The sequence below is a fragment of the Mauremys mutica genome, chromosome 4, assembly GCF_020497125.1.
Source record: "Mauremys mutica isolate MM-2020 ecotype Southern chromosome 4, ASM2049712v1, whole genome shotgun sequence".
In the NCBI taxonomy this organism is placed as follows: Eukaryota; Metazoa; Chordata; order Testudines; family Geoemydidae; genus Mauremys; species Mauremys mutica.
In genome coordinates, this window is record NC_059075.1 from 26,085,262 (window position 1) to 26,112,720 (window position 27,459).

The window sequence follows — 27,459 nt, forward strand, 5'->3', positions numbered from 1 at the left end:
GAAGAATAATTAGAGCTGGATGGAAAATAATAGTTCTGTTTTGTGAAAACTTTTGAGGTTTCAAAATTTATTTTTGTTCCATATGGGACAAAACAAAATCCTTAGAAAGTTTTTGTGAAATAGCATTAATGATGAAGTCCATTTGCAGATAAAAAAGATCAGGTTTTTGGTTTGAGTCTCTTTTTTTCTGTTTCTCATCCACACTGAATCTACAAAACCATCTCATAAAAAATTTAGTCAAAATCCATTTTTTTCCACAATACATGTTGGTTTCAAAGAAAAGTAACAATGGCATATTTGCATAAGGGGGCCTCAATCTCATTTGAGGCATCCAGGTATCACTGAAGCAAAAATAAATAATAATAATTAGAGGGCTGAAACCCCATTTTTCTGTAACTTATTTTGTAGTTTGTGATTGTTTCATAACTTTAATAGGAATTGCAAGAACGTGCTATGTTCCTCTCTGGGTAATGGTGCCCAATTCAGACTATGTGACATTTACAGAACGTCGCTGTGATTCCCAGAAGAAGGGAGAGGATCGTCCCAAATAGATTTTGGAGGATAGAAAAGGCTAAAAACTAGCATTGTGCGGAGATATATTTCTTGAGGAAGGTGAGTGAATGCCAAATAAAACTGATGCTGATCTTCTAAACTTTCTGTAGAAATATTGCAAGAGGGAGAGGCTCCTTTTTTGCTCACAAGCAATCCATCTGCAGTCACATATCCTCTGTTATATACTGTAGCTAGTACAGTGTCCAGTTCTTTCTTAGGATATTAATAACAATAAGAAAAATCTAGATTTGTTGTTCATAGATTGTTCCTTAATTCATCTCTCTTGACATGTTAACCTGAGGGGACATTGCAGCTACTCTTGCCTTCAAAGACATAATGCAGGCTGCAGTCTCACACCATCCTGAACACCCAGTATGCTGAGCAGACATAACTCAGAAAAATGGAGAGGAAGAGAGAGTGCCTCCTCCCTTATACAATTAACGCCATCTAGTGGCAACAACTAAAGAGTCCTCCAGGAAGATATAAATACAGCAGTTATTAACAGTCTTCTGAGCACATTAACACCAAGTAAAACTCGATAATTTATGTAAAGAAGGAAGTGCCTAAACATTCTGTCCCCCCCATCTTTTTGCATGTTGCAGAACGAGATATAGCATCAATTATGTAAGCAAGACTTTATGTCTATTCCTTCTACAATCATAAGCAAGAGAGACATATCTGAGGTTCCGGTGTGATCACTGAAAGCCTTCCTACTAATGCCTTGTTGCCATGCATTTTCAATATTGGCACTAGGTCAGAATTACAGTACACACTACTCACATACTGAGCTGTGTAACCAATCCTCAAGGCACTCGAGGGTATGTGTAAATGTACCGTAAAAGTAAAAGATATGAACGGAGCCCTTAGAAAATCTCAGAGGCATGCACCCTATTGAGTAAGAATGTGCCTTCTGCACTGCTCTACTAAGGTGCACAAAATAGTACTCATCAATGGGACATAACTGTGTCTTTTTAGGATATTGGACTCTCCAAGATCAGTTAAAAAGTAGATTTATATGGACAAACATGAATTCTGATCCACAATGAAGACTATCTCTTCTATCTAGGGGCAATTGTGAGACGTGATGGTACATAACAATCTATGTAGGGTCATATTACTCACTGTTGCCTTTGAAAATTACAGGTACAATAGATGCTGAGCTAATGTTTTTCTTAGTGAATTCTTTGTTTTCTCCTTACACTGAACTCTCTGAATGAAAACTGCCAGGGTAGCAATAAGAGGGGAGGTTTATGCTTTCTCATACACTAAAACTGACATTATGACTTTCCTAAAGCTCGCTTCACCCATACGACTATCTTCTCCTCTCAGCTACATGGATGTGACTCCACTGGGCCAAAAACTCCACTTTTATATCATCTTAAAATTATTTTTTCTTATCTCAGACTAGCACAGGAATTAAACGGCACGGTATCCTATTTTCCATACACTTTAAGGCGTTGCAGTACATTTTGAGCATTTTCCTTGAATTTACTGCTTGAATAAATGATATATATCTTTTGCTGCTATTGAGCTCCACATTCACAATCACTGAAAGAACTTGTTTCCATATACAATTTTAATACACAGTAAATGTGTACCTTGCATAATCTGGATTTCACTTCCCCCTCTGATGGTATCACCTTTCAGACAAGTTATTTATTTATAGGAGGTAAACCAAGGAAATCACCCACTTTTAAACTGGGCCAGATCTTGAGAGGGGGGAAACCATGTTACACCAGCTGAGGATCTGGCTTAATATTCCTTGGTTCAAATATTTAATACATTCTCAAGTAGGGATTCTAGCCTTCTCCATTCATATATAGAGTTTACTGTGGTTTGCTAAATAAACTACAACATGCTAGATATACCTTGATCCACAACGTGGAGACTTTTGTGCACTTTTCTGCTAGGAAAATTACAGTACACAGTATAATTAGAATGGTAGACTGTTCTAGCACAGCTCAGAGCAGAAGAAGTGCATAGAAGAGCCAGAGGCTTAGGGCAATGCAACTGAGAGCTTTAAAGCCAGCTTTGCCTGCCACCACTGATCTGGCCCATACCTCTCAAGTGTAGCTCAGTTTGAGTCACTCATTCACTTATTTCCATCCCAAAGTTCCCTACATTCTACACAAATTTGGCATCCCTTCATTTTTACTGTTGAAACAGTATTTACATCTGAAATAAAGAACCAGGAAGCACAGGTCATAGAAAGAGTCATTTGTGCAAAAGGAAAGAACCTTGCATCATTTTAAGTTTGCTGCGTAAATAAAAAAATGTTGTGTGTGTCCTTAATTTTGCATATTTATCACACATTGTAATCCCATGTTTGGTCCTTGCAGGTTGAGAGGCATGATCTGGCCCAGGAGCTTCACCAGAATTGATGGGAAAGATTTTCAAACGCATAAAGGGGAGTTAGGCATCTGGTTCCTATTGACATTCATACCCTTTAATGCCAGGGTTTCTTCCTTTTATACATTTGTATCATTCTGTCTATTGTGTATAATCAGGATTATTTAAAAAAAAAATAAGTAGAAGAGACACCCGAGGGCTCCAAGGCTTGAAACCAGGTGTGAAAAATAGATATCCTGCTTGACATTGGACCAGAATAAATTTATTCTCTATTGATTTCTGGATTCAGAGGCCTGATCTTCCTCATTCAGTTCTCCCACATAAATGGGAGCTAATATTCCTCTTCTGCATAAAAAATGAAATTAAAGTATTAATCAAAATCATATAAATGAGGCAAAAACTCAACCCTGCCCTTGTGCCTAACTAATTATTTTGAACAGCTCTGGTCTGTTCACCTCTGTGCTGAGTTGGTAATGTATCCCCCTTCGGTCGATTCAAGATCTCTAGCAACACCTATGGGAGAATCTTTAATTAATCCTCTGTTACTGTTGTAATTGCAGTATCCTGAGGGAAAGGCTGAGTAGCCAGGAATATTATTTTAAACATATACTGTAAACAACATTTGTCCTCGGGAGAGTTCAGTTAATACAACAGTTTTGACCCTTTCACTGCTGGGTGTTTAACAGTTTATTTTCCTAAACCAATAAAAAGGGCTTATTTCCTTTCATGTGGTCTTATTTAGACTTCATGCTAAAAAAAACACAACTGAGTGCAATTACATATGAACCCACCCAATAAAATAATTGCTTACAGGTTGCTTAAAGTATTTCCATCTAAATGAAGAAAGCCCTGACATTTCACTCCCTTCCACCCTACTGTCTCATTATTAAATGCAGGTCTCTGTGAAAACAGATTTCTCTGACAGTGGCATAATCTCTAACTCTGCAGTGTCCTTTATATTTGCTGTAAACAAGATCTGCTCATTTTGCTTATTTCTCTTAGACAATCTATATAAAAGCAGCATTATCCAGTGGATGGAGCAAGGGAACAAGGATTCCTGTATCCTGTTTCCAGGTCTGGCCAGAGTGAGGTGAATTTTTCTAATTGTAAAAAGTTAATAAAATTTCAAATTTAGATTTTTTTTTAAATGTGACCAACTGTAGAGCTGGTGTGAAATTTTTCAAATTTAAAATGTTGACAAAAAGATTCCTAAAGGATTATTAAAAAAAATATTCACAATTTTCTTCCCCTTTTTTGAGCAGCTGTACTGTGCCATGGACTCACTATGTGTTATTGGGTAAGTTATGTGAAACTTTTTATGCCATCTACCCATCTACATTATGGGTAGGATAAAGCATATTGATTCCACCAGGTTGCTCTCATGGTAAGCTATTATATAAATCCAATGCATTTTTATAGTGAATACAAATAAGAAAGCAAAAGTAACACTATCATTTTTTTAAAAGTTGACTCTCTCTCTTTCTCTCTCTCTATATATACTCAAAAATAAAATTCCACTTGATCACATTCAGAGATGCTCAGATACCAGGGTGATGAGCACAGTAGAAAAATATAAACATTACATTAGATAGATGCATCTTGATTATGCTAGGTCTGAACTTGGCCCAGTCACTACATCTTCCTCTTGTTTTAGACATTATCCAGAGCTAAAGCTGTTCGCCCAGACCATATTCGCCCTTACTTGCTTGCTGATTTCCCAGGATGATTCTAACAACCACATCTGGTTGCTGGCTAATGCACACTCCCCTTCTTTAAATTTTTCTTTCTTTCCTCCCCAAGTGGCTATGCCTATTGAGATAGAAGCTCCCTGGTACAATAGGCGTGCCAGCGTTTTGAATCCACTGCTACTTCTACACTTTAGAATCTCAGCCCATCCCAGGATCTGAAGAGCTTTTTAACTTGCATATTGGGATAAACCTTCAGGCAAAGCAACAATCCCTTCAGATTCCTCCTCTCTTTTCTCTCTCTCTTCCCGCCAGGACGTCTCAATATCCTGCTCTCTAGCACAAACTTCAGAATGAATATTGTTTGCAGGACAAATACAACGAAGTAAATCTTCTCACAGGGCCAGTCTGGGAAATTAAACATTGATTGGATTGCACCCAGAAAAGCATGAGGAAAAAATACAAATAGAAACAAACAAAACAGCCAGGGCACAAACTAATTTACCTGCAATGGACGGATTAAAGGTTCTGAGACTCAACAGGCCTAAGCTGAGCTGCCTTCATGACATTCATCACACTGGTATTATCAGGCCAAGAAAGGGAAAAACAATGATAAAATGTAAACACTTTTGGAGACTTGTATATTGCCAGAGAGACACAAACTATAGGGGGTGGGCTGGGGGATAGAAGGCAGAGAGGAGGAAGAAAAGCCGTTTTGTAGTGAAATCATGTTTTCCACAGTGTGAAAAAGGATCATGACCACAGTTAAATCACATAGGATTAGGCCGTAATGTACAAAGAACCTTTCTACAAACAGAACTTTATTCTCTGAATTTAGTAGAAGGTTCAACTGTAATTAATTTGTAAAAGGAAAAAGCAAGCAATACGTTTCTTAAACTAACAGTCCTGAGAATATAATACGTGTATCTCTCGTCTGGAAAATGTATTAAGCATTAGTTTAAAAAAAAAAAAAAGAGAGAGAGAGAGAGAGACCAAACTGAATCTCTCTGTTCTTGCCAGTTTCTGCGGCTGTGGTGAATTATCGCAAACTTCATAAGTGTAAGTAAAAATGGAACCCTTGAAGTCTCAGTCACTTTATTTCAACAGAATGTAACCATATTCCAATTTGCACTTGAATTAATGGGAGACTACATAGCTTTGAAAGTCTTAAAGAGCATGTCACACCTATTATAACACATTTTATTAATCAGTGCCGTACATTAAGAGAGACCATCCAGCCAAGCTTCCTGCAACTCTTGCAAAAGAAGAAAAAAAAGAAAGAAAAAAATGCATTTGTTCTTTGCATGCAGTAGTTCAGCGATATCACAAACCAATTCTGTTAAGCAGACACATTAGGAGATTCATCATAACTGCGCAGAACATTCAGCTTCACTTAAAACACCTTCACTGATAGTTAATACTAATGCTATATTTTTTTAATGAACACTAAATGTTAATACTCTGATATCAAGGGTTTATTTCCTTCCATTTTCCCCCCATATCATTTTGCATGTCCGAGCTCCATCAGAGCAAACACTTACTATCTCCCTTTGATGTTGTCAAATATTAGGACTGCCTTTTGACAATGTTGATACAGCACAGTTAGTCAATATTCATAGGTGTAACCTGAAATGCTCAAGAAGCAATCATAATGATTCATAGTGGGAAGCATGGTGAGGTACAGTATGTAGAAAAGAAAAGCTTTTCATATACAGCTCAGTTCAGTGTAGACATCCACAGTTCAGGTTCTATGATACTGGTAAATCTTGATAATAAGGAGAAACATTAACTACGATTTCCTTTTTTTCTTCATGTGGAAAAAATGGTACAGGTAGGGGAAGCGGCAAAAGTGCAAATAAATAATAATAATAATTAATAATAAATAATTAATCATTAATCATTAATAAAAGTGAACTTCAGATATATTTTATTTATAATATATTAACTGTAAGATTGAATGTATGTTAATTATAATAAATTTATAATTCATAAATAAACTTTAGTCAGAAAACTGTTTTTTCTGGCTTTTGGTAGGAGTATTTGACCTTCCAGAAGGAAAACAGTAGTAGAAAATGCTTCACATTGGTAATGGGGCCGAGTCTGAGGATATTTATGCGTGTGAGACACACCTAATAATGTTACCAGTCTATAAAGCTATTCAGAAACACTTTACATGCCTTCCAAATGGAAAAAATAAATATGTGTTCCATTATTGAATATTAGGTGCAGTTGGAGCAATGTTAAGTACTACACAACACCCTTTTTGATTATTCTTTCTAAAATGCCTCAGCATTGTCAATTTATGTATTCACCTGTTATTTCATCATGCAATCACAGGGTCAAGTTCCACCCTCACAAGTACATCTGAGTGGCCTGGATCTGGGTTCAGATTATGGCCTGCAGAAATTAGAGGAGGAAAGGGTTTATTTGCCTATTTACCCTAGCATCCTGGCAGTGCAGGATTGTTCTCGATATTATACGTTGGAGTGCTTTGTCCAGTTCAGTTTTGAATGAAGGAAGCAACAAGACTTCTAGCATTTCATTTTGGGCCCTTTTGAAACCATAGTTGCATAGATCTCACTATTAGGCAAGATTTCCTAAACATTCCTATTTTCAATTTCATTTCATCCTCCCTTGTGCAGTGCCAATAAACAAATAATGTGCAAAGAACCTGACCTCCCAAAATTGTAATTTATAGCACTTTCCAGAACACAGTATGCCAAACAAACAGGCAGGCTATACAGACAGCAATAGATGTTTTTAATTTTGTTCATTATTAATTTGTTAGTTTTAAGAGAGCTCACATAATCTGTGTGGCTGACCTCAAATTAAATTACATTGCCACTCTATTTATGTTTTCGTGATAAACAGAAGAATACAGAGCATGACATTTTCAGCATCTTTGCTACCTCTGTATGTAACATAAATGGAACCATTTCTTACTGCTTTTTATGCAACACTGATATGCTGTTGAAGTCTCTTATATCAGACAAATGGACTTCATTATACAACAGAACACTTCATAAGTGCAAACCTTTTGGGATGTCAAAAACCCACGGAATTCTCTACTTTACTTTCCACCAAAGCTGCCAAAATTGCCTGGGTTTGGCAGTCTTACTAACAAAATTCTGTTAGTGGAGGCAGAAAATCTAAGCCTGGGTCCAGTCACTGCCAGTCTGCCACACATACACATAATAGAGCTCAACTTTCCACATCTGATCATTGTTTGAAGGGCCAGTTAAAAGCTTAAATGCACGGGACTTTCTGTCTATAACTGGAGCATTTACTCCCATTGATATCCAACCCATTCTGAAAGAGAAATATGTTATGTGTATGGCAAAGTCACTTCCAATTAGGCTGATATGCTGTTTCATGTCAATGGTTGAAAAGTAGGGGGCCCGATCCTACAAGGTGCCAGGCACCCTCAAGTTTGAGGGCTGTGCACACTCTACAAGAGACATTTACCACCTTAAAGTGCTATTAAAAATGTTTGACACGCTAAACATACAGAATCTTGTGCACTTTAAACAGTCGTTCATTTTCCAGCAAAATATTCAACACAGATTCACGGTGGTTAATAGCAAATAAGTTGTATCATTTAACTTTGATTGCAAAATTGAAGTTAGTGGGATTAGAGATGTGTACTGGTATAACCAAGATCATGCCACAGCTCTACACAAGATATTCAAACCCCTGCTGCTCATTCCTTGGCTGTGACATATGGGCCGTGATTAGCCTCCATCATCATGTCCCTGGCGAGGTCAGATGCTATGCATGTATGCACAAGCATCAGTAGATGGTTTTATAAGTTATAAAGTGATGCATGTCAAAAGACAGGCGATTTTAGTGTATATCAGGAATATAGGCTTATAAAGAGAAAAGAGGTCTTTTATTTGTTATTATATAGGCCACTTGATAGTGATCTGCTTTTTGATGGTGCCTTAGAAAAGCTGATCTATTGATAAAAATGTTATCTTTTGCTTTGTAGGGAATGGATGTCTCACATACGTGTCTCAGGGAAGAGTCACTAGATGTAGCTGTCCAGAGAACTGAACTGCTAGCTAAGAACCTGTCTTCACTGTTTTTGTATTTGGTTCATGATAGTTTCCTTTGAAAGGGTTACACAAAACATGGCTCAGTTATACCCATATAGCAGCTTTTTTCACAACACAGTCATCGGTCAGGTATGTACCTCTGTTCACACTTACCATGCTGCTAGCAACCATGGTGTATGTGAATACGAATCATGTTTCCAGTTAATCATGCCATTAACGAGGTTCAAGCTCATTTACATATTGTAGTCTAGGTAGGGTCTATAAAGATTGATAGTTGGAGATGAAGGAGGGTAGGAGGAATTCCAGAATAAAAAATAAATCCTGAGGTGTCTGCAGGCTAAACAGACACAGAGTCTCAAAAAAAGGAATGGACTGGAATAAAAATTCAAAACAATGTTTAAGATAAATATTTATAATATCACAGAAAACACTCCGTAGCATATTCAAGTTTAGATTTTAAAGTCTCTGATCAAGGTCCATTTGTTCTTCCTTTTTCACCTTCCTGTATTCAAAAATCTCTTACCAGCTAATTAAGCAGAGAAAGACAGAGAAAGATCTAGTTCTTTAAACACCTGAAAGGTATAAGTAACAAAGATCAGGAGTTTAAACATAAAGAGACTAATGTATTAACCTAGCTTCTGTTTATGTACAGATAAAGAAGAGGCCAGTTTCCAGTTGTTTAAGGTTCAAGTAAACGGGGTCTTCCGGAACCCTCATCATCTATGTGTCTGATGGATCACAGAGGCTCATTTTAGTTGGGTTTTTGGTTTGAGAAAGGATTAATATATTTTTCAGTCTTTATAATATGCTGGAATTTGTGTAAGATTCTTCCCTATTTAAGACTGTATAAAAATCATCCTCTCTTTTCCTATCCAGAGCGCACACACACAAAAATAGGATACACATAAAATCTCAGGTTTTAGACTTCGTAAAATACTTCTATCTAAATGCAGATTTCTGGGAAAATGTCCTAGAAAATTTACACCCAGCATGCAAATCTGTGCTACATGGAGAATTTCCAGTAGGAGCTTTTTAAAAAAGAATGAGACATTCATTATGTTTTGATTTGAGTGCCCAAGAGAAGTGAGAAATATCCTGTTCTCTAGTTATCCAGGGCTCAGGTTCATTGCAACCAGCATTATGCTTTTCTATGCTAACTTTGGTTTAGATATAAATTAGTTTCATTCTTATCACAAGGATAATTCAGCTTCCATACTTACCACCATACTAAAAGAAACAACCCCAGAGCTATTAGTCATAAAAAAGTTCTAGTAAAAGATCATCCGGGATGTAACTCTATTGACTTCAATGGAGTTACACTAGGTTTGCAGTTGAGCCAGTATACTTTAATATTTAATATTAACCGGTCTTGACATACTCTTTAGTTCTTTAAAAAGCTACATTTTCGGGTGACAGAACAAGATATGGCAATTTTTAAAACCATTGGCTGCATGGCATGCTTATTGTCATGGTATTACCCAGAATGCCTTTCCTGATGATAACTGTTTCGTAGGTCTGCAGCTTTGAGTTGCCAGTATGTGAATACAGCACCTTCTTCAGTTTGAGTGCTTTAAAAGCACAATTTGTGGGAAGCTTGCATTACTTTTATTCCTCACTAATGTATTTAGATGTTGTCTATTGGTCTGAACATGAGCATGGGAACAAGAAATGTCTTGAATTCCTTGTCCAGCTCTCAGATCTATGATTTATTTATTTAGAAAATCCAAAGCTCACAGTCACCCGTCACAACCTCTCATCGTGATGACAGCTTAATTTCAAGAGGCTGCTCTTGCCAATGTAAAATGCACATATGCCAGGTGATAGCATAATCCACCTCTGCAAAACAGCATAACCTGGTCTCCATGCTCAAATCCTTCCCTATGTCCCCCCAAAAATGTCTGAGAGAAAAAGATGGACCTTGAAGCATTCTCAGAAGTTAACAAGCGCAGCTTCTGGATGGAGAACATATTCCAAAAATGAGGCATCCCCATGAAGAATGTTCTCAAAGGTATCTTTGATGTTCTTCAGTGATTGGCCTTATGGGCCTGTTTACTCTGTATAAATATTTTGAACCAATTATAAAATTGGTTCAGCTAAACTGACTTTAGGGAACCATAGTTCAGAGGTGGTTTAAGGTGGCCTGACCCATTGTAACTTAGCTGATCTCATGCACACCTCAACGTCACCTTAAATCTAGGTCAACAGTACACACTAAGCAGTTTTAAAATCAGTTTGCCTGAATCAGTTTTGTAATGATTACAAAATGACTGTAGCATACGCAGGCCCATCAAGGTTAGCAACCAGCACCGACACCATGAAATATGCCTTAGGGTACGTCTACACTACAAGACTATTTCGATTCATCTTAATTCGAATTTCTGGAATCGACCTAATGAAGTCGAAGTTGTGTATCCACAATAAATACACTAATTCGACTGTGTGAGTCCACAGTAACGGGGCCAGCGTCAACTTTGGAAGCGGTGCACTGTGGGAAGCTATCCCACAGTTCCCGCACTCCCCGCCGCCCATTGGAATGCTGGGATTTCCCACCAATGCATGCTGGGGGGGCGGAAATTGTGTGGAGGGTGGTTTTGGGTAACTGTCATCATTGAACTGTCAATCACGCCCAGCATCCCTCCCTGAAAACGCCAGCTGGCAATCTGTTCGTGCACTTTTCTTCTCAGTGACAGCGCGGGCGCCACAGCACTGCGAGCACAGATCCCGCTGCAGTTGTGGCCGCTGTCAGCTCCTCGCAACTTATCGTCCACCTCTTCCGCAGTCAGCTGCTGAGAAATTTGGCTAATTTTCAATGGTGCTGCGAGCAGTGGTGGACCATGGGGGATGTTTTACCAACATCAACGTCGGGTGGCTAGGCAAAGTTCATGACGCGCGTGTTTTCAGGAACTCTGGTCTGCTTAGACGCCTGCAGGAAGATAGTTATTTCCCGGACCACAAAATAACGCTTGGGATGTGCAGATGCCCATACTGATCTTAGGGGACCCAGCCTACCCACTAATGCCCTGGCTCGTCACGCCCTATGCAGGCACCTTGCACAGCGACAAGGAAGTCTTCAAGTACCAGCGAGCAGCGAGCAGCGTGAACTGTGACTGTTCAGTTTCTTCACAAAGAAGCTGAACCTGCCCCTGTTTCTTTACCAAGTTACTGTTGACTAGCCTCTGCAGTTACATACCCCGTCCACCCCGCTTCCCCAACTTCTAACACACATTTAAAAATTAAAGTACGTGCTCCACTGTAGCTTTACAACGGTGTCTTTATTGATGACTTTGCGTTAAAAGGGTTGAAACTGGGATGCACACTGAGCTGGGTAGGGTGTGTGGTCATGTAAAGACTGCCTCTAAAGTCGAGGTTTGACATGCTCCCACTCCCAGACCGGTCAGCAGTGCCGGACTGGTTGTTTCAATGGATCCTGCCATCCCTCCTTTTTTGGACTCTGTGTGCGGGGGCTATGTGGCCTTGTTGCGGGGGAGGACGGATACAGATTCCTCTGCTGCGTGGCTCTGCGGTCCATTACAGGGACCGTTGCATGACATCTGTAACCCCCTCTCCCCCGCTACAAATGCACGTACCACCCCCAACGACAGAAAACCTGCAAACCACCTCCCATACCAGCTAACCGCCTACTGACTGCACTGTGTGTGACATGCTGCTGATCCAGCCCCCGTCTCTGTACCCTGCTAAAGGTGACTGTCCTATGCATTACACTACCCCCTCAACCACCCAACGACCCACCCAAGACATCTAACACAGCGTTGTGTAAAAAACCATGAGGGAAAAAGTAAGTAACATTAAATTACTTTTAATAATCAACAACACAGTAAGGGAAGGACTTTTCAAAATGTAGTGACTGATAGCTTTTGGGTAATTTAACACTGTCCTGTGGTGCAGTGACAGTTTTCACGGTCCCTGGTGACCCTCTTTCTTGTTATTTTTGATGAGGGGGGGATTGGCGTTTGAGGCGGGGGTGGGCGGTTGCAGATACAGTGCAGGGGGGCTCTGTCTTCCTGCCTGCGGTCCTGCAGAACATCGACAAGGCGCCTGAGCATGTCCATTTGCTCCCTCATTAGTCCAAGCAGCGTTTGAGTCGCCTGCTGGTCCTCCTGACGCCACCTGTCCTCCCGTTCGCAGAGTGAGCGGTGCTGCTGAGTGAGGTTCTCCCTCCACTGGCTCTGCTGGTCCGCCTCGGCTCTGGAGCAGCCCATAAGTTCAGCAAACATCTCGTCCCTTGTCTTTTTTTTATGCCTTCTAGTTTGCGCCATCATCTGTGAGGGGCATGGTGGATCAGGTCGTGATACAGTTGCACCTGTGTGATGTCAAAAAGGTAGTGAATTTCTTACAATGATACATTTTTTAAACAAAGAAACATAGTCTACTCGGTGTCTGTGAACAAGAGTATGCACAGCACCTGTCTCATGCGCACTCACTAATGGAAAGTTCGAGTTCTCTGAATGCGCTTTCATTGCCTGGGGTATTGGGCTGCAGATCAGAGAACCTTTGCAGGAAAGAAGAATTCGTGTAGCAGCAAGGCATGGTAAGCCAAACACTTTTGGATTCATAGAAGTGAATGTACAGCTCTGTCCTCTTGATGCAGGCAATCCTGAAAGCATAAACTCGGCCCCTGTTGCACCCCCTCGCGGCTGTTCACTGGGAAAGATCCCTGTATGCTGCCACTCTGTAGACTGCAGCACGTGGCTGTTAAGTGAGGCTTCTTGTTATGCAAAGGAACAGTTAAGCGCTCCCATTACTAATAGTACCCCAATTACTCTAATTTCATGCAGGAGTGTGCGAGAGAGATCACCCTGAGGAGAGTCTCACGGGCAGAGAGAGCGCGCATGCTGGAAGAAAGCCACCACAACCCAGGGGCCTACTCTGCCATGCTCGTGAGGGCAATGGTCCCGGAGTTCCAGCTTATAGCATGGCAAGGCAAAGTGTGCTACCTCGGGGCACACGATAAGCTAGCTCTGCCAAGGAACCTCCTGCATAGACTTTCAGATTACCTCCAGGAGAGTTTCCTGGAGATCTCTTATGAAGATAAAAGTTCCATCCCCCTGTATGTAGACCTTCTGTTCTCCTAATGTCTCTCCCTGTTTAGTTACTAAAAAAATGTGAACTCGTTGGTCTTAGCTGCTTTTAATAAATAAATGTTAACTTGTTTAAAGCACTTACGGACTGATCCTTCTCCCGATTCAGGGTCCGTGGTAACGGCTGGGGAGGGTTGGTAGGGGATCTCAGTGAGGGTGAGGAAGAGATCCTGGCTGTCGGGGAAAGCGCCGTCAACTGTCTCGTCCTCCTAATCTTCCCCGTCCGCGAACATCTCCGAGGAACAGTCCGTCGACACTATCCCATCCTCAGAGTCCACGCACACTGGTGGGGCAGTGGTGGCAGACCCACCGAGAATGGCATGCAGTGCCTCGTAGAAGCGGCATGTCTGGGGCTGGGCTCCGGAGCGTCCGTTTGCCGCTCTGAGTTTCTGGTAGCCTTGTCTCAGCTCCTTGACTTTCACGCGGCACTGCGTTGTATCCCGGCTGTATCCTGGCTCTCATGGCTTTGGAGACCTTCTCGAAGGTCTTTGCATTCCGTTTGCTGGAGCGCAGCTCCAAAAGCACAGACACATCGCCCCACACAGCAATCAGATCTGAGACTTCCCGGTCAGTCCATGCTGGGGACCTCTTTCTAGTCTGAGATTGCCTGGACTCCTCTGCTGGAGAGCTCTGCATCGTTGCCGGTGCTGCTGAGCTCGCCCCGATGAGCAACCAGGAAATGGGATTCAAACTGTCCAGACAGGAAAAGGAATTCAAATTTTCCCGGGGCATTTCCTGTGTGGCTGGTCAGAGCATCCAAGCTCCGACTGGCGTCCAGAGCGTCAACAGAGTGTTGCACTGTGGGATAGCTCCCAGAGCTACTAAGATCGATTAGCATCCACACCTAGCCTAATTCGACATAGCCATGTCGAATTTAGCGCTACTCCCCTTGTCGAGGTGGAGTACCGAAGTCGAACTAAGGAGCCCTCTATGTCGAATTAAATGGCTTCCTGGTGTGGACGGGTGCACGCTTAATTCGATTTAACGCTGCTAAATTCGATTTAAAGAGCTAGTGTGGACCAGCCCTTAGGTACAGCACACAGCTATATTAGCCAGATCAGCTGCAACCACAGTAGCTGGTTGGAGGCATATTTTTTAACTAAGGTTTGGATAAAGGACCAAAAATAATTTGTAAATTCTATGAGAGTGGGGATCCATAACAGTGTCTGTAACCTTTAGCTTTCTCTTTTATGATCTTCCTATAATATTCTTCTTGAAGTTGAAACATGCTTGAACTTTCTTACAGAACTACTAGTTGTAGATACTAGTTGAAGCTAGAACACATGGCAGAGTTGGGATGACTATGGACTTGTCTACATGGTGACTTAGCATCCAACAAGCCAGGGTGAGAATCTACAGCATACCGGCATGCCACACACCAACTCACCATGTAGACAAGTCCTAGGGATGTCTCTGAGATATGGTGAACATTCACGTAAAATAAAATGTGCAAAACTGAAAGCATACAGAAGTGCCTTTGGTTTGGGTTGATGAGCATTAAGGTTCCAATTCAGTGAGCTTAAACATGACTTCAATGGGGCTTAAGTGATTTTGCTGAACTGAGGCATAAAATACGTGTCTAATGTTGTTAGACAAAGCTCTCCAATAATAACAAAATTTACATTTTTTTTCTTTTTCCTCTTTCCCTTTAATTTAAGGTTTTGCGACTTTATAGCCAGCTCAGCTTGTGGCATTACAAGCTCCTGGTATATCTTGAGTTTAGTAAAGCTTTTGATACTGTCCTGCATGACCTTCTCATAAATAAACTAGGGAAATGCAAACTAGATGGAGCTACTATAAGGTAGGTATAAAACTGGTTGGAAAACCATTCCCAGAGAGTAGTTATCAGTTGTTCAGAGTCATGCTGGAAGGGTATAACGAGTATGGTCCTTCAGGGATCTGTTCTGGGTCCAGTTCTGTTCAATATCTTCATCTATGATTTAGATAATGGCATACAGAGTACTCTTATAAAGTTTGCAGACGATATGAAGCTGGGAGGGGTTGCAAGTGCTTTGGAGGATAGGATTAAAATTAAAAATGATCTGGACAAACTGGAGAAATGGTCTGAAGTAAATAGGATGAAATTCCATAAGGACAAATGCAAAGCACTCCACTTAGGAAGAAACAATCAGTTGCACACATACAAAATGGGAAATGACTGCCTAGGAAGGAGTACTGTGGAAAGGGATCTTGGGGTCGTAGTGGACCACAAGCTAAATATGGGTCAACAATGTAACGCTGTGGCAAAAAAAGCGAACATCATTCTGGGATGTATTAGCAGGAGTGTCGTAGGCAAGACACGAGAAGTAATTCTTCTGCTCTATTCCGCTCTGATTAGGCCTCAACTGGAGTATTGTGTCCAGTTCTGGGTGTCATTTTTCAGGAAGGATGTGGACAAATTGGAGAGAGTCCAGAGAAGAGCAACAAAAATGATTAAAGGTCTAGAAAACATGACCTATGAGGGAAGATTGAAAAAATTGGGTTTGTTTAGTCTGGAAAAGAGAAGACTGAGACGGGACATGATACCAGTTTTCAAGTATCTAAAAGGTTGTTACAAGGAGGAGGAAGAAAAATAATTTTTCTTAACTTCTGAGGCTAGAGAAAGAAGCAATGGGCTTAAATTGCAGCAAAGGAGGTTTAGGTTGGACATTAGGAAAAACTTCCTAACTGTCAGGGTGGTTAAGCACTGGAATAAATTGCCTAGGGAGGTGGTGGAATCTCCATCATTGGAGATTTTTAAGAGGAAAAGGTTAAGAGGTTAGACAACCACTTGTCAGGAATGGTCTAGACATAATTAGTCCTGCCATGAGTGCAGGGGCCTGGACTAGATGACTTCTCAAGGTCCCTTTCAGTTCTATGATTCTATGATTACAGTGATACAAATATGCCTAATGGGACACAATAACTTGACAATTTTGCTTTGAGTGTGGAACTGTTCAAACAACTCTACTATCTACTGTCACAAAACTTGCCTGTTCAATCATCCCATTGCAGCTGTTTGCATGCTGTTTCTTCCCAGATTCACTGCTGTTCTCTATATATTCTGACTACAAAATGGAACTGGATCCAGTTGCCATTCCAGTGCTCCTCCCTTTCCTCAGTCAGACACAAAACCTAAAGATTCAGCTTCAGATTTAGAATCCATCCAATTTGAGAAGATGTCAAAGTTCCAGAGTTGAAATTATCAATCACTGACTGAAAGTGACAGGCTGGACTCCTCCATCTGGCTTTCCTTGATGTCAATAGGACACATGCATCCAAGGACCAAATTTGTCTCTTACAGTTAAATAAATTTATCTAATCAGACAATTTCCAAACTCTGAGGGGCTTTCACTGTGGCACTGTCAATAGATGGATACCTCAGATGAAAACGCAGATCGGCAGAATGGGTTCACTAAACACTGACCATTAGCCCCTTGCAGTGCCATAAATATTTACCACTACGACAGTAAATGATGACTTTGTAATGGCAGCTGCAGTAGATTTTATATTACCTATCCACTCTGAGGGCATATCCTTTTTAACACTACTAACACAGATAATACATTTTATTTCCATTAGTTCTTATAAGTTCTACAATACAGAGTTAGTACTACTTTTTTTTAAATGATGCTCACATACAATCCTATTAGTACCTCCCCTTCAGCCCTTTCTTCTCACAATTCACACACACATTCACACACACACACTCATGCTCTACAGCCTTTAGCATCCATAGCGCAGTTTGTTTTTACTTACAAAGGATACTCTGCCATGACTGTCACCAAAGTTACATAATTGGAAGGAAACAATAAAATGACAGATTGCTTGTTCTAAATAATTGGATAGACAGGGTAGCAAACAGTGGGTTATGAAAAATATTCCTCAAAGGATGTCAAACTTCAATAACTCATGCAACAAAAAGACACTGAGATCTGTCCTCCTGTCACAATGGAATATTTTTAAGATACAGTTATAATTTTCTACAACAATTTTTAAACCTTTTTTTAAAAAATAGAGAAGGGAAAGGTTGAGGATCATTGCTGAGCTGTGTTTTAATGCAGCACCAAAATGCTCAAATATAGGTTTGGGAAAGGGCATACGAATCCTTTAAATGATGCAGTGATGCCATGCTCACTATTGTTGTGTATGTCCCAATTGTACACTGAGGGACTAACTGAAATCACTGCCCAATTGTGTTAGGTGCTGTCCATACACATAGCAAGAGACAATCCTTTCCCTGAAGAGTTTAGTCTAAACTGATAGGAAAGTCAAAGAAACAGAACCAACATGTCTTACCCAAGGTCACACATCAGGCCAGTGGAGAAACTGAGATTAGAACCCTAGGAAGTGGGATTCTAGAATCCTAGTCTAGTGCCCTATTCACTTACCATGCTTACTAGCAGCTAATTTTGGTATATATTATGCAGCAGAAATATGGATTTGTACAGTTCCTAGCACAATGGAGCCTCTACTGTAATGAAAATAGTAAAAACAATAAGAAGAATAACCTGGCATTACTGAGTTTTGCTATCCACGTTCTATACACAGGCCTAGGTGCTATTGGAAATGTCATATCTATACTGGAATCCTTCTGACTAATTATCAAAAGTAACTCCACTGAAATCAATGGAGTTGCACCAGTGTAAAACCAGTGTGAGACCTGAATCACGTCTTATATGTGGTAAATTAGGACCTGCTCTTAAACCTATTGGAGTCCATGGGAGTGCCTCCATTGTCTTCAATGGGGTTTGGATTAGGACCTAATCCATTGTCCACTCTGGGACCAAATGTTTAACTAATGGGTCTTATTTATTCACTGGAAAAAATGTGTGTAATTTTAGTGATCAAAGGGTTCTAACAATGTGCCTCTATTATCCTTTGGCCCATGATTAGAACCTATATCAGATTCTAAGACTGTATTCTTTCTGTTTACCTCCCTCACTATCATGCTACTGCAGTCTCTTGCAGTCCCACACAGTGACTCTCTTCATGAGTCTAATGGCTACTTTACATTTTTGTGGTGGCTGAAGATTTGTATATTATATCTATTGGAAACCTAACTATTATTATATACAGTACGCTTGTGCTATACAAAGGACTATAAAACTGATCAGGCCATACCAGTTAAGTTATGTTTAGTATGTTTATATTTATATTATACTAGTTATATTTATTATAATTTCTTAAGAAACCAGAAAACCCAAGAGGCAAAGACAAGGCAAACAGAAATGGCAGCAAAAACTATTGACCACTGGTTCTGAGCCTGGGGATCACAAGTCAAAGGAGGTTCATGAACAAGTTTCAGGGGATCATTGTGATCACCTTCCTTTCTCTTTTAAGCTTACATTGGAAAGTAGGTTCCAAAACGTTCTCTGTTGTAAATATTTGCATTAAAAATTATCATGAAGGAGGTGGAGGGTAGAAATATACAATTTCTTAATTTTCTAAAAAAACCCCAAACCCTTTTGTTATTGTCGAGTTACAAAGCCTGCCAAACCCAGCCTTACCTAGCATACTACACAATTTACGTTGGGACATGACAGATTCTCCATGACTTGAAATCTTTACATCAAGACAGGATTTTTTTAAAGAAAAGACATATTTCAAACAGAAGTTATGGGCTTACCGCAGAAATTATTGGAAGAGGTTCTTTGGCTTGTCTTATGCAGGAAGTCAGACTAGATGGTCATAATGATCTCTTCTGGCTTTAAAATCTATGAAGCTATGAACCTTTACCTATCTAACACTTACGGTTTGATGTTCTTAGGTGTGGGACATAAATAAGAGAAATTGGTAGTTGCATAGCTTCCTATTCCTTGTTATGTGTGACTAGTATAATTGAAGAGCAACCTCTTAGACTGACCTGGAATCAAGAATAAAAGAGGTTCCTCTCCAGCGATCCAGGCAGAAGATGACATCTGAACTAGTTATATATTTAGTTGGCAGCATAAATTATATACGGTGACCTGCAAGAATTGCTCACCATCCTCAAATATGGTGCAATTTCTGCCAACCTATCATGGCTGTTTTCATGAAGTGCAAATGGCAGTTATCTCCAGTAAGTTACAAAAGTAGGTTACGTTTAAGATATATTAATGGCTCTGAGTTATCTCGTGAAATGTGTGTCACCTTTGAACACCCACATGGCACCCCATTTCATAGAATCATAGAATCTCAGGGTTGGAAGGGACCTCAGGAGGTCATCTAGTCCAACCCCCTGCTCAAAGCAGGACCAAACCCAACTAAATCATCCATTTTGGGGCATATGATATGGTATGCATTCATGAGGCAACAGTAGACTAATTAAACTGTGTCTTTAATAGTAATTCATTTGCAAGGGTTTCATGGTATTTAAGTATACTTTTGGTTTTGTGAGCAGAGAATATATTTTCCTAACTAGGTTCCATACTGGTACGTTCATGTTTCTGACCATGCATTTTGGTAGGCTTCTCTGAAAAATTAGGTGTTAGTTTTTAGAAACAATTATCATGATGACCTTGATGATTAAGTATGATAATTAAAAGACGTTGTGAGTAATATGTTTTATATCATAAACATTCCTTTGTGATTTACTTACTGAGAAAAAAATGCCATTTTAGAAAAGAAATGAGTATTTTTTAATGTGATTAGCAAGCCATCTGTTGACATTTCAGTACAATCTCTTATGAAAGTCCCCAGCTTACTGCTTCAGTGTTAGCAGAGGAAGAACCCAAAATAGTAATGCCTTTTACAGTTACATCAGCATAAGGTGATTCAGAAAGGGCAGACTTTAGAGAACAATAAAATACATATTTACTAGAGCTGTGCAAAACTTTCATAATGAAGCCTGAAGGCAAGGGAAAATCACCTGGGTTTGTGTTTTATTATTAACCCAAAACTTGGGCCGAGTTCGCAAAATGTTTAGCTGAAGCTTGAGGACATGCTGACAAATCTCTTTTGCATTTTGAGCCAACCTAGATCAGTTTCAAAAGAACCAGGGCAGACTAGGGTGGAAGCCATGGACAATTAGGTCACTAAAAAAAGATAAAATTGGTCGGCCTGATTCATCCCACAGTTATACACCAGCATAATTCCAATGAAATCAAGCCTGATTCACCACTGGGTTACCCCAGTTATAGCTCCATTGAAGATCATGCAGCCTAAAGGATTCATCTGAATTTTGCTTTAAGAGTTGGGGTTTGTTTGAACCTGAAACTCAAAACTAAAGTCACTGGAGTGGTGATAATGGTGCATGTGGCACAGTTGTGCTAGGGCACATGAGGTTATGGGGCCCCAACAAGTCCTGAAGTTGAGCCATGCTGCAGCATAGAGAGGCCACTGGGAAAGAATGAAACCCGTTGCACCCCCCTCTCCCCAGGGGATGAGATGGATCCCCGACCAAGGTGACTCAGGGCTCCAGCTGTAAGCAAATGGCAACAATTTGTGGAGAAGACACAAGAGGTTCTCAGCACCTGGGGAGTGTGGGCTGGAGACAGGGAGTTGGGGCGGAGCTGGAGGGGACTGAAGATGGAAGCTGGGGGAAGCCTTGTGGGGGCCTGAAATGTGGCTGGGGGTGGATCAAGGAAATGGGGGGCAGGAGAGGATCTAAAAGGGCCTGGAGGGTTGATTGGATAAGGGATGGAGAAGCTGAGGATTGGAACAAATGAGGCTGGAAGGGATTTGAGTGAGAGCTGGGGGTTGATTCAGAACTGGAGGGGAGTGAAGGGGCTATAGGGAGAGCTAGAGCATCTGTAGAGGGGCCCTTAGGAAGCTAGCAAGGAGATGTTGAATGGCAGGGCTGGACTGGGGCTATGGGAGATCTGAGGGAGCGGGGGAGGCTAGGCATGAGCTACGGGAGGGGGCAGCTGGATTGGCACTGTGGAGGTGTTAGAAGGGCTTGGGGGCTGGACTGGGGCTGAGGGATTGATTTCAGAATCAGAAAGGGGAACCCTAGCCCATTCTTGCACTAGGACCCTCTGGGCCCTTGTTACGCCACTGACTAGACTATGAAGGGGTATGTGTAACACAAACTAAGTTTACACAAACCTCTGCAAATGTAGAGTTTCACACAGTTCCAGTATTTGCCATTTAAGAACAGACTGAAGAGCTCTGGCAAAGTTGAGGAACATGAAACAAATCCATATAATGGACTGCCCTGTGCCATATTTCTAGGGACAAACATTCTTAGCTCTTGTAAAGAGAGGTATTGTTTCATCCATAGATTTCAGTTTGCTACACAAAGATGGGTAAGTATAATTGCCCCCATTTCAGAGATGAGAGAACTGAGGTGCAGAGAAGCATTTTTAACAAGATCCAACAGCTAGCCTGTGGCAAAGATGAGCATACAACCATCATCTAATGAAGTCGATACTTCAGTCTCAGCTACTAGACCATATCACATCCATTCTGTGGCTTCCAAAAACTTAAAATAATGCTCCTCATTGATACTGTCTCTATTCTTGAAATAGTTAGTAGCTTGCATTATGCATCCATTTTCAATTCCCTGTCAGTTTGCATACTATTTGTTTCCTTCCTGTTTATGGGAAGTTATGCAGGAAGCAAAAGGAAAAGGAAGAAAACAGCAAGCTAACAACTGGGACAAGAAAGCAAAAGGAGGAATTGGGAGGGGCGGGGGTTGGTTTTCTTTTTAGTTACTCGTTCTAATTTTCTTCATAAGTGTCAGTTGAGGCAAGCTTCTCAAAGACACTGTTGACTTCTGTTATTGTCTGAGAGACTTTTGCAGATAGAGAATAGCTCCAGGGCTACTCTAATCTCCTCAAGCCACCCAATTAGCATTCGACCCATTGTGAGAAGCACTGTGCATTGAATTTTCAGTCACCTGGGCCTGGCGGACATCTGCGAATGATGAATGTTTGCTTGTTCTCAAGATACAGGGGTCCTGAACAAGTGGACAGCATATGTACCGTAATTTTCAGGCTAAATACTGCAGTTCCTTACTGATTACTAAAGATGCAGATGCTTACTTTGTTTCTCTCTCTCTCTCTCTCTCTCTTTCTTTGTTCTGAGTAACAGCTCAAGCAATGGAAGAATGGCAGTTTAGATGCCAGAGTGTCTTCTTTGCTTGAAGTGGGTTAAGTACAATATCCTTTCGTTCTGTTATATTTACAAACCAGAACAGCTGAACTCTACATCAAAAAAGCAGCCAAAGCATTTTTTCTGTCACTTCACAGGCTACATATCTCACCAATATCTTTTTGTGTAAAGTAAGCAATTAAGATTTTGTGGAACTCCCCTAAAATACAGATACCCCCACTTGCACATGAACCTCACTAAGATCCCATCATCTTAATCTAACCATTTTTTAAATCTTCAACTAATTAAACTTGATTTATTCCTGATCACATTAGTTATTGAATGAACCTGGGTTAAATGAGATTTAGAAAAATGTTAGACATACCAGAGCAAAGGGGTGAAAGGACTTTGACCCAATGAGTCATTTCAGTTATGTCCTGCTTTTAACCCTTTCCTCTATGCTCCTTTACAAACAAGTAATATATCCCAAGATACAATATGAGCGAGACATTAAGAGCTCAGTTGGGAGCCTTAATGCACAGCAATACATGGGAACAAGAGGGTGTAAGATACCCTCTTGTGGCCTACCTGCATCATAGGGGGCTGCAGAATGAGAGGAGGTGAGACTGAGAGTAGCCGTTGCTGGGCAGCTACATCCTGTCCCATGTGAGTGTGAAGGTAGTGGAAGGGGCCTTGATTCAGTCCCCAAAGAAACCTCCCCTTCAGCCCCAGTACCAGAGCCAGCATACAGGGATAAATTATCTCTACCCTTGAAATAGCTGGCACATATTTCCTCCCCCTGGAGAAAGGGGAAAATAGCTACTAGGATGTCACTCTGAGTCACAATCTGGTTCCTGCCCTTCTCCTGGGACAGTTCAGCAAACTCAGACTAGATTGCCAGCTAACAGGCTTATTCTATACATTCCTGGGGTGGGAGCTACGTTTGTATCAAATCTCTTTTTTAGAAAAATGTACTCCCCGACCCAGCAATGAGCTCTCTTATTTTTTAAAAAACCTAGCTCATTGCTTAAACCTGGTATCTAGACAGATCCATCCCTTAGCATATTCCACATGTGCACCAATGCTTTAGAACCCAGAAGACTTTAAGAGAGTGAATTCCATTCCTGATCATTTACTCCTTTTAATGTGGTCTTAAATCTGGGATCAGAAGTAATGCACTCCGTCTAGAAAATATTTTAAATGCTTTCCGTGTTCATTGTGAAATAACAATGCCCTCTGATTAAAAAGCCATATCAAAGCTGAAGGGGTGGATAGAGTGGCTTTCTCTATAGGATGTTTCAATTAAATTTGAAATGGTATCAATAAACAAAAAGAAATGGGCTGCATTCAGAATATTTTCTCTTTGCCTGATCGTTTACTGATCCTTATGCTTTTGGAGTTACACACACCGAGGAAACTTTTTTCTAAGTATCATGTAAGACTGATCTTTTTTTATGCAAGATTGTGCCATATAACAACTTAGCCAAAGACTGATCTTCCTTGTGGTATTTAAAAGATTGAACTTTTCTATTTAAATGAGTGTCTAAAATTATACACAGAACTTTTAGGAGATCTGACAGCACATTCTGCTGTTGAAACAATAACTTTCTAAAGAAAATGTTCAAGTGCCTTTCCCCATAACTGTAGCAGAATGCTAATAGCTAGAGCTGAAGCCAGCAGGATTGATGCAGGTGAGTAAGGGCACAATTATCATTGCTACTACAAAAACTCATTGAGCTGTCTTTCACCTTAAAACTGGACTATACAAGCATTGGATCAATAATGAAGCAGATCTGTTTACATGTCTATCTAGTTACTTGTATGGTCCTCATCACTGTAGTCTCTAAGCACCACAATGGCATGAAACAGGACTGGCCAGGAAAAAAAAAATCCATTTTGTGCAAAATGTTGAGGTTCCACATTAAGACCTTTCAAAATGTTCTGAGAGAGAACGAGCTCCATCCCAGAGTAATTAGTAGCCAGTGGTTAGGGCACTCGTCGGGGATGTGGGGGTGACCCAGGTTTGGGTGCCTGCTTTTCCTCATTTGGAACAGGGGCTTGAACTTGGCTTGCCCACCTCCCATGTAAATACACTAACACCCAGGTATTGACTATTCTGAATGGTTGGAGCTTTGTATCACTAGTTTCATACCATTGGGCCAGAGACTGACGCCATAGCCCGCAGGTAGGGTACAATGCGGCAGAGAAGGGACTTGCACCTCAGTTGCCCACATCCCACCTGAGTGCCCGAGCTGCAGGGCTAAACGCTATTCTGGGGTTGCTGCTCTGGTCTGACCAGCATTTCCATGCTTCCTGGCAAATGTTTCATTGAAATTGATACGTTTCTGTGAAAAGTTATGGTGTTGATGGATTGGCATTCACCGATGAAAAAAACGTTTCTTCAGAAAATTCCCAACCTTTTTATTTCCATCCTGCGTCCTTCCTCTGTTCTCCCATTCACTTTGGCAGTGGGAACTGCTTGAGCTTTTCCTGTCATCATTTGCCCTTGAATCTGTGGAGGAGTGAGGAGACCTTTCAGAGGCCTGGCCTGTTGTCAGTGCCAGACTATGGCAAGAAAATGGATAGGAACAACATACAGAAAGGTCTGTCCTGGGGCTCCACTGTACAATTAATTCATTCAGTCTGCCGAAAATTAACAACCTAGAATCCATCTATGAGCATAATACTCTCTGGAAAAACACACGATATTAATTTGGCTTTAAAATGTCTCCAGGAACCAACTATCAAAGTATGGATTCTGTTTGTCTGGGGATTATTACAGTTTATTAAAATATTTTGCTTTGCTGTATATCAGACACTCCCATAAGTCCACCTTTGTTTAGAATCTTTGCCTTTTTTTTAAGATGACATTGCAGGTTATTGCTGTTTGATGCAGTTGGAGTTGGCGTTTTAAAATATTCATTTCAGATCAGAAGTGATGTATTTGCTTGAGACGTGAGTGGTTTATAACTGCCAGCATTGACTTTAAATTTAATGACACAAAGAATGTCACGTACATGTGACACAGTCATCATCCCCTTCATTGTAATGCAACTTTGTGGCACAGACGACATCATTTGTATGCGAGTTTCCATGCAAATAATGTCATTTGAATCCTTTTAACAGAAGATAATGATACAAAATTCCAGGAGTACAGGGAACAGGCCATGAAATAAGGACTTTAAAGTGACAAATGGCAAGTTACCTTCCTTATTTACATTTCTCTAATTTTTCTCTTTTTTCTTATTGCTCGAGGCCTGTGGCACCCAAAGGAATGGTCAGGTGGGGAAGTAGGGCTACAAACACCTTTATGTCCCCACTAATACACAGTCTGAATGGAAGGGCACTCCCGCTGGGTGGCACTCAAAAGTTGCTCTGTGTTTTTTTATTCCATTCTAAGTAAAAAAAAGAGAGAGAAAAAAGCCTTCATGCCTTTCACATCAGAATTATCACTCCCATAACCAGTACAATGAAATCTATCTATATCTATATAAAAACTAATTGCATAACACACTTGGCCCATGCACGAGTCACCCAACGTACTGCATGATTTTATAATCCTTATCCTTCCTGGCTTCTCCCTGTCTTTGTTATCTCATCTTTTATACAGGGGGCCAAAGTCCAATATGCACATGGAACACCGTCTCATTCCAGGAGTGATTCCTGTGATTTCACTGTGAGTAAGGGTGACTTTAAGAGCCTGATCACGGGTTCATTTCAGTTTTAGGCAATGGAAGACAGAAGGTGAATCAGGCCCTCAGTTCTTCAGCACAAAGACTCCGGCCCAAATAAACAAATACTATAATCTCCTGGACTCTCCACCCCTCGTATTCAAAAGAAAGGCGCTCAGTGCTGCATAGCTATCATGCTTAGGTTTGATGCACAGACACTGCCTTTTAGATAGACTGAGTTCAGTTAGTCCTTGTTTATTGATTCAAGCTTGCCTCTTTATTCTGAGTGAACTGAAGTGCATCATTAAGTGAATGATAAAATAACACATAAAAGCACAGCTTTTTTTCCCCTCCTGTGTAATTTTACAAGCTTTAAGCAGGGTGGTTTGCAACAAGCACTACTGAATAGAAGCTCCATTCTGGATCCCTGACTCCATTAATTTATGCATGTCCAACTTTCTTTCCTTGGCTGTCTTTGAGAAGAAGGCCAGGTGTATGTCACATCCCATATTTTATATTGGAAGCTGGAATTTGCCATACAGAATCAGACTGTTCATCTATTAAGCCCAGTATCCTGTTTCTAGCAGTGGCTGATGTTCCAGTGGGTGCTATCTGACAAGAAGGGGAGGATGTTTGCTCTCCCTTGTTTTGTCTAATGGTTGCGTATTTTAATACAAATCTCCTAGACAGAGATATAAATGCCCCCAAGAAGGGGCCAAACAGGGCAAGTCTCAGCACACTATGCACAGTTTGCACAGTTTTCTGGGATAAAAAAGTAGCACCGTCAATGGATAGCTCACAGGAACTACATGGGCAAAGAATGTAGCGTGTTCCTTACTAACTGGCAGAGGCTGACGCTGCTGTTTCTGGTGTCTTTAAAAGCTTCGGACACCACACCTTCAGACATGATCAGCAACTCCCCCTCTCAAAGTGAGTGACAAGGAGCAATGCTGGATCTTCACATGACAAAGGGAGAATGAATCATTTCCAACTGAGGATTTTTTACGGGCCTGTCTCTGCTTTTAAAATTATGTAAAGTTGAAATGATTGCAGA

General features: G+C 40.7%; 1 long non-coding RNA gene across 2 annotated transcripts in view; it reads left to right on the plus strand.

The window, feature by feature from the left end:
* LOC123369612 overlaps positions 1-11,085 on the plus strand; it is a 252,313-nt gene extending 241,228 nt beyond the window's left edge. The window contains exons 11-16 of one of the 2 annotated variants that reach the window (XR_006579105.1): positions 505-612; positions 2,892-3,991; positions 4,164-4,198; positions 5,607-5,645; positions 8,575-8,770; positions 9,294-11,085. This is a non-coding gene — a long non-coding RNA (uncharacterized LOC123369612). Of the gene's footprint in view, positions 1-504; positions 613-2,891; positions 3,992-4,163; positions 4,199-5,606; positions 5,646-8,574 lie in introns of both variants that reach the window. The other variant, XR_006579104.1, reaches the window with a different exon arrangement.
* Positions 11,086-27,459: the final 16,374 nt, after the last annotated feature.